Raw genomic sequence first — 16253 nt, 5'->3', positions numbered from 1 at the left:
GGCGGGGAGGAGGCGGAAATCTTTTTTTTTTTTTCAATAAAAAAATTATATTTAAAAAAAAAAACAAATACGTTAAAAAAAATCTTTCTCAAAAAAAAAATCACCAGTCAATATAAAATATGTCTCTGTTTGACCTTGAAAACATCCTTAACATGACTACAAGTTTGCATGTTATAGGTGATAAAGTACTAACCTGCATAGGTACAATACCTTAGACAAGAATAAAATTATATACACAGTATAACAAAAATAATCTTAAGTTTGTATCAATATACAAAAATCCACACCAATGTAAAATATTTGAGACTAGTGGTTGCTTTTCAGTTGATTCAATAATCTACACCTTTTTCTTGTAATTCCTATATCCCCTGTTTTCTTCCATTTCATCCCCTTTCCACATTTATTTCTATACTAGATAGAAAATAAAGACAAATAGTGGAAAATAAAACAAACAAGGAAAAAAGGAAGGAAGAAAAAAAGAAACGCCTTGATCTAAACTTTGTTTGGGTTTCTTCACTAACAACTTGGAACTAAACTATGACAAACATCCATAATCTACTCAAAGACCAATAAACACCCACTCCCATTTCTTAGGAATTTGAGCATCATGGGAAATGTTGCTTTTGTCAAGTCTCTCCCTAATTGTACTTACCCCTCAAAAAAAAAAAAAAAAAAAAGGCTTAAAATTTTTCGAGCTCATGCAGTTGTTTCTCCCATTGAGCAACAGATCAGCTTTTCAAGTACTTGGCTACATAGCAGGACATCTTTATGGCCAGGGATTCCTGAGAGAATATGGTTTCTAGGAAACAATATGTCAAGAATTTTTTGGGAAGTTTTTCAAGCCCTATGCTTTAAAATAAGTGCCACAAATTGGGTGACAAATATAGCAGGTTTTTCTTTGGACTGCCAACTCACAAATAATAATATAGAGACTTTGTATTTAGTATGAAAGCTTGGCCTTAGGTTGGGCTTATTCCTAGCTAGCTCTTAACACTTGAATTAATCTATATTAATCTATGTTTTGCCACATATCTTGTTACCTCTCCGCAGTACTTTATATCTGACTTCCTTCACGTCTCACTGGCAAATCTCTGCCTCTATGATTCCTTCCCAGAGTTCCCATCTTTGTATGGAAGTCACACCTAACCTCTTCTGCCTCCCTCTTTGTTAAACCAATCAGAAGGTACCTTGGCAGCAACACATCTTCACAATGTACAAAAAAAAACTCACAATATAGATATAAATTAGGTAAATTTATATCATAAAAATATACAATAAACATTAACTTTGATAGCAAAAAAATAATTTTTATTTGTCCTCTAATGAAACAAAGGGTATAGAATATAGAGAAAAATGACAAAAAAATTTCATTATTCAGGTTTGCTTTATCATCAGCCCACAGAAACATGTACTTTTCCAAAATAGGTGAATGGTTAATACTGAGGTCTTGTTGAAAATTCATATATAATGCATGGATGCCTAATTATTTTTCTGCTTATGAACGCTGTTCTGACTTGTACTTGCTGACATGGATGTGTATTACAGTTCTCTTTGTCTGTAGTTTAGGTGTCAATAAAGAATGCATTTATCTATACAATGAAGGATATTTTCTATACATTAGAATTTGGTGGCTTTGATTCTTGGTCATTCTGATATCTGATTGTGGCCTACTGAAATTTTGTGCCAAAGATTCAAAGCAGAAAATTAGTATTTAGAAAATTAAAGCAAATATGTTACAATAAATTCATATGGTATCCATTTTTAAAGTTAACAATGTTTCTGGTTTTTCTCCTTCCACTTTGGTTATAAATGGGACATTTCATGTTAATGTGGCTGCCTGAGTATTTCTTAAATTATTTCATAGTGGATAAATTTAAGCAGCTATGTATAATGGATGGGAAGAAGAAATACACTTCAATGAAGAAATGACTTGGAAGGCATAAGTTTATCCACACAATTGTTAACTAAACACCTTACTCTTGACACAGAGAAGTAAACTGTAACACTGAATAAGTTTTAGCCTACATATCTGTAGAACATCATAAAATGTGAAGTACGACATTGAGAGTACATTATATATTCAAACACAGTTTAAGATAATAAAACATTCTTTGGCATTTACAAAACAATCAAATTTAATTGATATCAACAGCAACAACAAAATCATGTTTAATAATATGGATCAGAGATGGGCTGAAATTAGTAAATAAGATTAAGGTATTTACTTAGATATTGATCTAAAGATCTAAGACTTTTTATTACTCCCCATGAGTTGTAACAGAGAGAGTCCTTCTGATTTCCCTCTCACATCTTGACGTCTTTAATTGATAGAATTGACTATGGAAAACAACTGCCTAGATGCCTGTACGGATTATTTTGTAAGTTATGTTCTGCTTTAGGTGCATATGAGTTCACTAATTTCTAACAAGTGGTAGGTGGTATAACATACTTCCAAAACTATTGAATTCTAATGTTAAGACCTCTGATGATTTTTGCTTGTATGTCAATGAGAAAGTAATATTGTGGATTAATATTACTAAGAGGCATATCCTGCCTAATATGTGAGGGTACAAAGTCATTCTGTAAATTTCTAAAATTGAAAGGAAGGCGCAAGAGAAGAGGTTCAGGAGATGTATTTGTAGAAGTATGGTCAGAGAAATGCATCTCTCCTGACTTTACAGTTGAAATTAGAGGAATAGAAGCCAAAAAAAAAAAAAAAAAAAATTAGCGGAGCATTGTTTTGGGCATAAACACACACGCAAATATGTACCTTTACGATCTCCCAAGTTGGGGGCTGGAGAAATGGCTCAGAAGTTAAGAGCACTGCCTGCTCATCCAAAGGTTCTGAGTTCAATTCCCAGCAACCACATGGTGGCTCACAACCATCTATAATGGGGTCTGGTGCCTTCTTCTGGCCTGCAGACATACACACATAATATTGTATAAATAAAAAAATAAATTTAAAAAAAAGTTTTAAAAAAAGATCTTCTAAGTCAAGTACAGACTTATATGATGAAACATTTTTATTTTTATGACCCTCTTTATTAAAAAATACAGGTATATATTGAATATGGATTGTATTTGTCCCAAATGAAATATTTACCTACTCTTTTCTCTTTCTTTACCAACACCTTACCATTTGTTTTTGTTGCTGCTTCATCCAACTTTCTGGAATTTCACTTAATATACACAAATATGGCTTATGCATTGTTTAAAGTTTGGGAATAATTAAGGTGAAGCAAAATATACCTCTTTGAGAGGGCTGTCTCCCAGTGTGATTGTTTCTATTGTCATTAATCTCCCAGAAATCCAGTGCCTTCATTCTTCTTTACATCTGAGGATTCCATACTGCTTATCTGCAACATTTTTCCTTATCCACACCTGTGATTCTCCCAATAAATTGGATCCATAGTTTAGCTTTTATGAATAAAGTCACAATAACCATTGATGTATTTGGAGTTGTCTAAGTGAAACAGTACACTTTGGTTATACTGTGGATCTATTTTTAATGTTCTATGACACATCCTAATTAGGATTCCATGGCATTCTTTTTTGTCCTCATGTTTCCCAGCACGTGTGACACTTGATTTTTTTTTAATAATTTAACATTTGTGGAAAATTCACTTACAAGGAAAGAGTTCCATGTATTTCTAGAAAAGTAGAAACTTAAGTTTTGAGGACAGAGATTTCTTGTGGATAGTATCTTCATTTAATTAAAGATTAGGAGAAAAAGCAGAACCATGTTGCTTCTCAATATTACTTCTCAGATTAGTGTTTTCCAGACTCCTACATGACTGTAAAAACATACGAATTGTCCACTATTCTTCACTGAAGTTCATTTTCATGAGATAATTTCTTTATGTGCATGTTCAACAAACTTTATATACCCCAGTTTTCATTTTGAATGTCTGTGACACCTACAGAAAATTCTGTTCACCCTGAAGTTCAGTTCATCATATGATCATTTATGAAACCCCGACTTAATAGCTAGGAATCAAGCTTTATGCTCTTTATGCATTCTGTACCCTCCACTCATACTTCTTTCCATCAATGTAAGCCAGTATGATTCCACTTTCTTCCACTTTTGCATCATAAAACAAAAAAAATATTCTCTATCAGAAAGCCCAAACTTGATTTCTAAAAATTGTGCTATTTGGCTATAAATTTTACACTCATATTACTTTCAGCCTTCAGAAAGGTTTAAAAAATAAAAATTTGTGAAGAGTAAAGAAAATTTGGAATATACTATAGTTATATTGGTCAATTGGTATTGATTTAAAAGTGTTAATGATCTTGCATCAAAAAACAAAGATGGGCTCACTTTAATCCTTAAAGCATCAGAAATTTATTTGACTTTATTCATACTATATCCAAAATTGATATATTAAGCCAACCATAATTACATAAATAGACTCAGGAAATCTTTGTCACTTTTGTTCTTTTCAATTTTCTCAAAGTTAACTTTCCTTTAGCTCTAGATTCCTTATACTTTTTAAATTAACTCTTTTTTATTCCTTCCCAATTTCATTGTCTTTGGATACAATACTCATATACTTATGATTTATTTTTATAAATATTAATTTTCATGTTCTCTTACTGCTCTTGGAATATAATTACTCTCCCCAAGATTTATCCCTAGGTCTGTAGCAAGAATTCTGACATAGTCTTTTTTTCACAATTGACCCAGTCCCCAAAGGTCAAAAGACTTTCTCCCCTAACTTACTTTCCCCTACTCATCCCAGCCTCCCAGGTTCCACCAATAGGCTTCCCTGTGAATACACCACATGAGCAGGCCTGCAAAACAGATAACACAGAGCCAGCACACTTCCCAATATTCATGAGTGGAAACAGAAAGCATGGAACAAAACAACCCTCAACAAAGAAAAATGCTGAACTCAGAAACTAGACAGATATTTATTCCAATCCTAGATGCCTAAATGCCAGTATAAGCACACAATCAGCAATGACCTTGAGAATATATCTCCACTAGACACTACCCATTCTATCACAGCAGGTCCTAAATATTCCAATATATCTCAAGCACAAGGAGAAAGACCTCAAAAAATTATAGAAAACGATAGATGTCCTTTAAAATAAATAAATAAATAAATAAATAAATAAATAAATAAATATATCCCCGAAAGAAACCCAGGTAAACACACACAGCTGCAAGAAAACCCAAGCAATACATGAAAGAAATGAATAAAACTGTTCAAGACCTTTAAATAAGAAATAAAACACAAATGGAGGGAATCATGGGAAAGGCAAATTTAGGAATACAAGCAGAATCTACAGAGACAAACTTCTAAGAGCTGAAAGATCTTAGACATTAAATACATGATAGAAAAAATAGATGCATCAGTCAAAAAATGTTGTCTAAAAAACAAAAGAATCAAATTCACCAAAACTAAGAATAGAGGAAATAGAGAAAGGAGAATAATCCCAGTTCAAATACCCATAATACATTTTCAGGAAAGTCACAGAAGAAATTTTCTAAATAAGGAAATTCCTACAAAGGTATAAGATGCATATAGAGCACCAAGTATATTGGATCAGAAAAAAAAAACAGTCCATCTACTATATATTAATGAAATCACTAAAGATATAGAACAAAGGAATAAAATTAAAAGCTCTAAGGCAAAAATACTAAAAAAAAATAGAGAGACAAACACATTAGAATTGTACTTGATAACTCAATGAAAATTCTAAAACCAAGAAGGGCCTGGGCTGGTGTGTTATAGACTCTAAGAGATCACACTTAATAGCCTAACAAAACTTTTATTATTATAGCTGAGGAAAATAAGGTATTCTATGATAAAGCCAACTTTGTACAGTGTTTATCTACAAATTCACCACTACAGAGAATGTTAGAAGGAAATTCCAACCTAAGAAGATTAAGTATACCTATGAAAACACAGAGAGTAAATAATCTCACACCAGCAAAATAAACAGAAAAGAAACATACAAATATAGATAAAGACACCACCACCACCACCAGAAATAACAATTAACAGGAATAAACAAACATTTGTCATTGATATCTCTCAAAATCAATATACCTAATTTTCCAATGAAAAGACACAGATGAACAAAATGAATGAGACAATAGGATTCATCCTTTTACTGCATCCAGGAAACACACTTCAACATCAAGAAGAGATATTACTTTACAGTTAAAGGTGGGGGAAATAATCTAAGCAAATGTACCTATGAAGATAGCTGGTTTAGTCAAGTTACTATTTAACAATATAGATTTCAAACAACAACTAATCAAAAGAGACAGGGAAGGATACAACATACTCATAAAAGGAAAAATCCACCAAGATGACATTTCATTTCTTCCCATATATGCTCCAAATACAAGGGTAACCAAGTGTGTAAAAGAAACACTAAATCACATACTGACCCTCACACATTGACAGTAGTAGACTTCAATACTCTACTCTCACCAGTAGACATGTCCTACAGACAAAAACTAAACAGAGAAATACTGGAGTTAACAAACATTAAAAATCAAATAGAAATAGTAGCAGATATTTACAGACTATTACACCCAAAAACAAAGAATATACCTCTTTCTCTGTGCCTCTGGGAACTCTCTTCAAAACTGACCACACACTCAGACATAATCAAAGTCTCACAGATACAAAAAATTTAAATAACTTCTTTCCTTCTGTCAGATGACAATGGCTTAAAGCTGGAATTTCAACAAAATCCATTCCATTTTCTTGGAATGCAATGCTCAATCTTAATGCAGGGAAAGGAGCTTGGTCCTGCCCCAACTTAATATGTCAGATTTTGTTGACTCCCAAGGGAGTCTTTACCCATTGGAAGGAAAAGAATGGGAGTGGACTTTGGTGGGGGGAGATGGGAGAAGGAGTGAGGTGAGAACTGAAAGAAAAAAGACACAAACTTCTCATTAGTTGTATCAAAAGTCCTTTGATAAAATTCAATATTCTTTCGTGCTAAAGGTCCTGGGTAGGTTAGAAATACAAAGGACACAGCAAACTATAATAAAGATAATTTGCAGCAAATCTATAGCCACCATCAAATTAAACTGAGAAAAACTCAAAACAATTACACTAAAATCAGGAAGCATACAAGATTGTTTTTTACTCTTCTGATATATATTCAGCATAGTACTTAAAGTCTTTGCAGGAGTGATAAGATAATTTGTAGAGTTCAAGAGAATAAAAAAATGGAAAAGAAGAAGTCAGATTATCATTCTTTTCAGATGATATGATAATGTATATAAGTGACCCTAAGAATTCCACCAGAAAACTCCTACATCTGATAAACACTTTCAGCACTGTAGCTGGATTACAAGATTAACTAAATAAACCAAAGGCTTCCAGTGTACAAACAGACTGAGAAAGAAATCAAGAAAGCAACATCTTTCACAAGAGCTACAAATAATATAACACCTCTTGGTATAACCCTAACTAAACAAAGGAAAGATATGTATGGTACAAACTTTTAGTCCTTGGAGACAAAAATTGAAGAAGATAACAAATGGAAAGATTCCCATGTTCACAAAATGGTAAGATTAGCATAGTAAAAATGGACATTTTATCAAAAGCAATCTACAGATTTAATAAATCCATATCACAATTCCAGCATAAATCTTTACAAATCTTGTATGGACAACTTTCAACTTCATATTAAAAACAAACAAACAAATGAACAGAACCCACCAGAAACAAAAAACAAACCAAATAAAACATTTTCTGTATAAAACATACTGAAAAAAGAATAAAAATCATCTATAGGTATTTTCATTCCAGACTCCAACTTGTACTATAGAACTGGAGCAATATAAAACACATGTTATTGACAAAAAAATAGACATGTTAATCAATGCAATTGACTAGAAGACAACAGGACATAAATCCAAATACTTTTAGAACTTGCTATTTGATAATGAAGCCAGATATACCCTCTGAAATAAAGACAGCATCTTCAACAAATGGTTGAACTGGATGTCTGCATGTAAAAGAATGCAAACAGATTTGTAATTCCTATGTTCTACAAAACTATGACAAAGTGGATCAAAGACTTCAGCATAAAACAAGATATAGTAAACCTGATAGCAGAATAATTATGGAGTAGTCTTTAATGCATCAGAATCGGAGACAACTTTCTGATCAGCAATGGTATAGGCACTAAGATTAACAATTAATAAATACGACTTTATGAAACTGAAAATCTTCCATAAAGCAGAAGATATATCATTAATATAAAGCCGTAACCTACATAATGAGGGAATTTTTCACCAACTGTACATCTGATAGAGGAGTAATATACAAAATATATAAAGAATTTAAGAAACTATGTATCAGTAAACCACATAATCCAACAAAAACTCTAGAACATTTCTAAACAGAAAATACTCAAGAGTAAAGTCAAGTGGCTGAGAAGTACTTAAAGAAATGATGACCATCCTTAGTCATCAAAGAAATGCAAATCAAAATGACTCTGAGATTCTATCTTATGCCTCTCTGAATGGATGATATCAAAAACACAAGTGACAGAGAATCATGGCGAGGATGTGAAGCAAGAGGGAACATTTCACTGTTGCTGGCGGGAGTATAAACATGTAAAACCACTATGAGAATCAATATGATGTTCCTCAGAAAGTTGGCGTACTAGCTACTTCAAAATCCAGCTATATCACTCTTGGGCATATAACAAAAGAATGTTCCACACTACCACTAGAACAGTTGCTCATTCATATTCATTTTGGGTTTATTCATAGTAGCTAGAAACTGGAAAAAAACTAGATTTTCCATAATAGAAGAATAGTTAAAGGAAATGTATAATTACACAATGGAGTATCATATCTCTGCAGTTTAAAACAAATGACATCATATAACTTGTAACTAGGACAAAATCATCCTGAGTGAGATAACCACAACCCAGGTAGTCACTTATAAGTGGATATTGGAGGTTAAATAAGTGATAAGCACAATTCCTAGAAGTCAGAGTGGTTAGGCAAAGAGGAAGAATAAAGGGAATACATTTATCTCACTGGGAGAGAGAAATAGAAGAGAATTTCATTACATACTTGGAGCAGGTGGGGATGGGAAGGAGCAATCAGGTGTGTGGGGAGAGACAAGTGGACTTGGGGGTACTTTGAGGCTTGTTTGAAAATCTAGTGAATTAGAAATTTCTTGGAATGTATGAAGGTGATCCTCATGAGGTCTCCTACTAATGATGAATATGGAATATCAACTGGCCATTTCATGTAACCAGTTGAGACTTCTAGTTCTAGAAGACATTCAGTTGAGGTATTGACCATCCAGGGGGCTCATAGAAATTCCCAAACAACCCAAGCCATCACTAAGTCTAAAATTTGCCTCTGAAAACCTACATGGGTGCCCCATTGCTGAGGACAATACCCACACAATGCACTGAACATGAAAAAGACAAACATGGAGGCTACAGCATTACACTCTAGACTCTAATGTGGGAAGGTACACTTCAGGGCATAGAAAACAAAATGCAGACACCAAACCAGTCAAAAAATATTTGACCTACAATCTTTCTTGCCTGAAAAATATGCTATGGCAAAGGTGGCATAGAATTTGTGAGAGTAGACAATCAATGTCTAATTCTATATAAGGCCAACTCAAAGAGAAGGAATCCATAGCTGACACTGGTTGGGTAACCAAGAACCAGAGACTAGACACCTAGTTCAGAAACAAAGGAATAAGCCAAATAATACCGCCAAGAAAGATACCAATAAAACAATTCCTAATAATATTCTGATATGCTTATAGATAAAAATGGGTATCTGTTCCTTAGGTATAGGAGTTGTGGTCTATATTTATCCATTGGAAGTAGGATGAACATCTTGGCACTTTGATTCATCGTAGTTTTCCGTAGTTTTTCTGTGCCTTGATGTGATAGTAAGAAGATCTTATTAAGCAGACCTGTAATGTTTTAATCATGACTCACATATCTCCTCCAGTTTTATGTATGTATAGCAAACTCTCAAAACATCCATGAATAATTAGGAACTTGAAATAAATATTCTGTGTTAAAGGATTGGTGCATATATGGTGAAACCTACATTTCAGTATTTTCCAAGTAACTCTCTTTGAAGCTTTATTCTCTTAAAATAAAAACTATCTTTTGAATTTACAATGTGCTTCATAAAAACACTAATTGACTCTGTCTTGTAATACATTTCCAATATGTTTCTAAGGGGAAGGGGGAATGAAAAGAGCCCTCTCAAACACTAACACAGACTGTTCAATATGTAACTAAAATCTCCACATAAATCTGTTGATTGTATCTTTTATAGTTTCATCAGAATAAATTTGCACACATACACTTAATGATTGCCATAGATTATTTTGTGGAAAATAGTTGATTAAATAGGTAGAAATATCACACACATTGTGTTACATACTGAGGACTCCAAACCTGATTTCACTGCATCTGGATTCAAAGTCCAGAGGGAGGTGATTAGGGCTGAATGAGATTTGGAGTGGAATATTGTCAGTACAAAACTAATGGCTGTAGAACACTGTAGAGAGTACTCATTCAAACATAATTGGACACAATAGAAAAGCAGTTCTTTGCAAGCTAAGCTGAGAGCCTCCCTTTAGACCAAATGCACAGACACATTGATCTTGGCTTTGTAGAATCTGGGTTTTAACAAAATAGTTGTATGTTATTTAGACCTTCCAGTCCATTGTGTTTGATTGTGGAAAACTAAGAAGAGTAATACAAAGTATAAATTTTAATATAGTGTCTGGTAATTTACATATACATAGTGATTAATCTGTGGAATAATCATTGTAGATTTCCAATGCTAGGTTGTCAAGGTAAAGGTTGTTTATATTATTTGTAATTGGAGAAGTACAGCAAAATAAAGAAGGGTTACTGGTAAGGCTAAGAATGTTTAATGATCATTGAGATAAATGTTGGAGATGACAGTTAATCAGTCTGCAACCACATGTCTGAGAAATGACAGCAAATTATGATTTTTCATATATTTTAGAATATTTATAGCTGTTTTATAGACCAAACTAAAGGGACTTGTTTTTTTGTAATATTAAGTAGGCTACTTAATTAATTTTGTAATATAAAGTAGGAAGTAGTTTTTAATTTTAGTTGAATATGTCTACTAAATTGAGAGTGTTTTGAGTGCTCCATGGGAAAAAGACAAAACTGCTGCAAATATATGAATTTTAGGTGTTCATATCTTAGAAGACAATTAATTGTGGTAAGAAATCAAGGTGACGATAAAGTTCGAATTTCAATCTGACTGTTTTATGTTTAATTACGATTCAAATACCCATGACTGAAGAGACCATTCCAATATTTCTGGAAGAAGTAAGTGTAAGTTTGAATATGTTCTGCAGGAGCCAGTTAGACTAGGTCCTAGAATAAAGAGGAGAAAAAGATTGTCTTAAAAGCCCTACATATACAAATTACCCAAAATCCTTTGCAGTAAATAAAACCCGGGAAGGAGCGCGAATTGGTTCTTATTTTATGCGTTAGAAAACTTTGTCAATGTTGATTGACAACATGAAGCTCACATGTAATATGCAATTCATGCGCACTTCGTACTTCATCTCTTCACTTTAATAGCTCTTTTAGTATCTTTCTGCTTTTTCCATGGTTTAAAAATTAGCATTACTTGTTTGATATCAAAGGATTTTTTGTCGTATTTAAATAAAACCCATATGTATTAACAATATGTAATCACAGCCAACAAGGCGATCACACCACAATTATATAACAGCTCTACACACTATTGGTTTTGCACAACTCTGTTATAAAATTTTCCTTTAATAGATCTTTATAAAGATTATAAGGATTTTTTTCAACATTCAGGTTAGGTAAAAGTTAAGCCATCATTTGGGAGTGTATGAATATACGCATGTGTTTATGCTTCATAAAAATGATGCATATTTATGATACAAATTTATCTCATCATCTTATAGTTTATAATTAGTAATTATTACTGTTGACAAAATTCCTTTCATCATTAGTCTACAATCTAACTATAGAACAATCTATTCTGTCATTTTCTACTCTGTCTTCACTTCCACCACTTAATTTAAAAGGTCATTTGTCTTGCATTAACGTCCATTAAGTTGTTTACTAAATACTGGTCTTTATAATATGTAACACCTTCCAACCCTGCTACACTTAACACTACATACAGCGTTGCTCAATGAGACATTCCTGGCAACAAACATGATTGAGCCTAATGATCAATTTTCAATAGGCTTTACTCAGTTAAGATGTTCTAATTATTTTTATAGTGATTAAATAAGTATTTCACTAAATGAATGATACTCTAGTTCTTTTGAAGAATATAAAATAAGATTTCAAATATTGCTTAAAACCTGGTTTTAGTTCATACAGTGAGTTCTACTTTACTACACTGTGAAAATAAACACATATTTCAATTATTCCAGAATGACATGTAATTGAGGATTTAAAAATTAAAATTACAAAGCCTGTCAACATTACTGCATTGTTTAACAAATGATTATAATTTATTATGTGTTTTGTTTAAAGAATTTTTTTTAAGTTTTCACTGAAGTATGCTAATGAAAACATAGTTTTGTGCCTGCTAATTTTGAGATGTTGCTGGTCAGTAAACCATGAATTAGAGAAGCTCAAATACATTATAGATTTTAGCCCACACAGAAAAATAATGATTATATAATGCACATGTGTGTCTGATAAAGAATTAAGAAATGTTGGACATAGTGAGATAATGATAATCAAAATCATAACTAAATAATAAAACTATTTAAGTCTGTTAATATTAAAATTTAAATATTCAGTGAAGTTATTTGATGAAGAAAACCTATATGTATCAATCAGAAAAAAATCTACATTAATAAGATCCTTGCTATATTTTTATAAACTATTTAGATGCCATTATTCAGCTAAATATTAATAATAATTTATATTGTATTTCCTCTCTTCTGAGAGTTTGTCTTCTTTTTTCATGAGATTTTTTTAATTAGTTTCAGAGGCAGACAAAGCAATTTAAATTTTAAGGATGATTTCTAGGTTTGTATGTGTGTATATTTATTAAATTCAATTAACGCTCAAGTTTATTTTTTAAATTGATATATCGGGATACATCAGTGTCATATACTACATTTGTATGAGAAACTCACTTCAGGAATCTTACTCTTTTTTTAATAAGAAATGAGGCTCTGTGTTTTGTGACATAACTACCCATAGTGGTTGATCTGAAACAAATCTATTCCTTGTGCACTTTTATACTCTGCAGATCGCTCTATACATATTGAGGTATTGATGGAACTTTAAAGTGCCAGTCTTGACTAATGTAGTTATTATCAATGCATATTTACTAAGGTCAGAAAATGAAAGTGTTAGTAGGAAAGAAATCCAAGAAGCCCATGAGCGTTTTTAATTTCAGTGGTACAACAGGGTGCACAGAATAAGGTCTGGCTCTTTTCCTCTCTGACCTCAGTGTAAAATAAACAATCTTCAAATGAAACTGAGAACAGAGTAGTTTTCCCCGTGAGCCATGAGTAATTCCCTAGTTTATGTGAGCAGCAGCTATAAAGTTCAGATGATGTTGACAATGGTGTGGCAGAGTCCCTGAGAAATATAATGGTAATTTTTTTCTTTCCTTCAAACCTGATTGCTTTGTTAAGGTACAGTTAACATTTTTTTTGGATTTCAGATAATATAAAAAATATGAAACTCAGCTGCAAGTTTATAATACAGCAATTGCTTTATCTGTTTGTTCTTGTTGTTCAAACATAGCAATAATGATTACGGACCAAGATTTGTGTTCTTTTTCAAACATCTATAAGTGATAGGAAAGTTACGTATTTCTTCTTGAGTGTGAAACAGAAGAATCTAAATATGTGCTAACATATTCAGCTGTGACTCTCTGTTGAATAGTTGAGGTGCTTAGGTACTGTAGATTGGAATCTATTTGTTACTTACAAATGTTGGGAGACAAAGAAAAAAAGTGTCTGGGTAAGAAATGGAGTTGCCTTGTTTTTACTGTAGACTGCTCTGTGAGAATGCAAGTCATAGAACTCAAAGATGAAAAGTGGACTTGATAATTCTATTATCAAGTTTGCGTGTGAAATCTAACATAAGGTTGACACCAATCAGTAGGAGTGTACATGCATTAAAATTCCTTTACTGCATAAACTTTATACCTTGGAGTCCCTCAACCATCCTAACTCTTGTTGCAAGGAAACTATATGACTGAACTACTCAGAATTAAAGAAATGAAAATTCTGATGTTGTAATCATCAGTGGTAATAGCCAACTAGACTGGATGGAGAGTCATTAAAAGTAAAATTGTACATATGAAGATTAATTTAAATTATGGTAATTGAGGTGGAAAATTCACTGTTTACAAGATGGCACATTCTTTGGATTGCATCTCAGTAGTGAATAAAACCTAAATGATTATCCAATATAAAGTTTTTATCTCTAAGCCATACATATACCAGTAACAGGATAAAGTCTCAGCAAGTTGTATTTATATATTTCTTTCATACACAAAGCAATAATAATTAAAGAAAGAAGCTATATACTTGGAAGAAAACTGGCATGGTAGTGTCATATGGAAAGAATTTGAGGGAGGGAGAATAATGTAATTCATGCTTTAATTAGATAAAAGAAAAGAAATAAAATATTAAAAGATAAAAATGTACATAAGCAACAGTATGTGTTGCTTTCTGCTTCTTGACTAAAGATGCAATGTACCATCAATCTTGGATCTCATCCCTTTGAATTCTCCATTGTATTTCCCTGTGAACAAAATAGATACATCCGCATTTAAGTCTCAAGGTATTTAAGTTTGTCAGAATAGTTTAAGTCATGTTAGAAAAAAATAACTAAAAGAGATGCTTTGTCTCAATTCATTCCAGAGATGTCACTTTAGAAGGTCTCAGAAGTCAGAGCAGTGCTATTTAAATCAGATTATTGATTGTTGCTATTTAAGAGATTATCTTTGCTTTTAACTATGCTCTTTTATATCTATGTCTTTTTCATCAAGAAAAAATGATGATGGTTCCAGTCATTGTGCTAATGGTTATAAACAAAGTTGCTTAATTGTAAAATATTACAAATTTTTAAATACTTTTAAATAATTTAAGAATCACATATAATACATATTTTCAACAAAATTTAGAAAACATATGTATTTCTAAAGTAAATACAGAGTGGAGAGTGATAACCAATAATAACTTTAAAATGCTTTGTGCAGTTTTAGTTTAGTAGACCATTGAAAACTATTAGAAAAAAATTCACATTTCTATCTCACTGATATCTTTCTTACTGTTTGGAATAAACGTGACTATTATTAGAGCAGTGATGACTAATAATTATTATTGATCAAAACATGAAGTTGATTTAGGTTTTCTTAATTTTTGTTCCATTAACTTTCTGTACGGGTTTCCTTTTAGTTATATGACTCGTTTTGTTTTCCATCTTAACAGACCATGGTTTTCTTTGAAAATTGTGATAGTTGAGAAGGGTATTATTCAAACATACGGAAAGGTGCCTAGTTATTGCTAGCTATCTTATTTTCCTCACACTATGGTGAAAGATTACCATGAAATTCCAGATAGGTCAACAGATCTGAAACCACATCTAGCAATGATACACAGAATCTGTATTCACACACTCTTATTGTTTGTCATTATTTTGACAGCCTGCTTTAAGTAAGATCTTTCAAGTTTATTCACTGAATAAACATTTTATTTAAGATGCATATTGTTCTCATTGAAAGAAGGTCAATACACAGAAGGCCCTCCATTAATAGATAGGAGTTATTCTCTATCTCTGTGAAGACAAAGTATTCAAACTCATGATTTGGAAACTTTTTTTCATGGGGTATTAAATTCATGCTCTGTATTTAAATAAACCATTAATTAATTGGTTAGAACATGTATTTTGAAATATATTTGGTTATTGGATTAAAATGCATTAAGACTTTATTATTCATTATTAGTATTTTTCAGGTTTTTTTCACTGAGATATTATATTGCTTACTATCTCCCTACGGCTTATTCCAAAATTTTATGAATAAATATACAGTTTTATTTTCTGTTTGTTGTCATGCTTCTCTTTCAACCCAGAGATACACATGTTATAAAAATGTTACAAGAAATATTATCTTTCATTTTAATCATTTTTGCTAGTATGTTATTACAGAGTCATACTCAAACTTATTTGATGACACGCTAGAATCAATCTTTTTTTTAAAGTACTTGTTTTTT

This window comes from Alexandromys fortis, unplaced genomic scaffold (assembly GCF_014885135.2).
Source record: "Alexandromys fortis isolate MF-2015 unplaced genomic scaffold, M_Fortis_MF-2015_v1.1 scaffold_11, whole genome shotgun sequence".
NCBI lineage: Eukaryota > Metazoa > Chordata > Mammalia > Rodentia > Cricetidae > Alexandromys > Alexandromys fortis.
The sequence above is the reverse complement of the archived record's forward strand: the minus strand, read 5'-3'. Positions refer to the sequence as shown.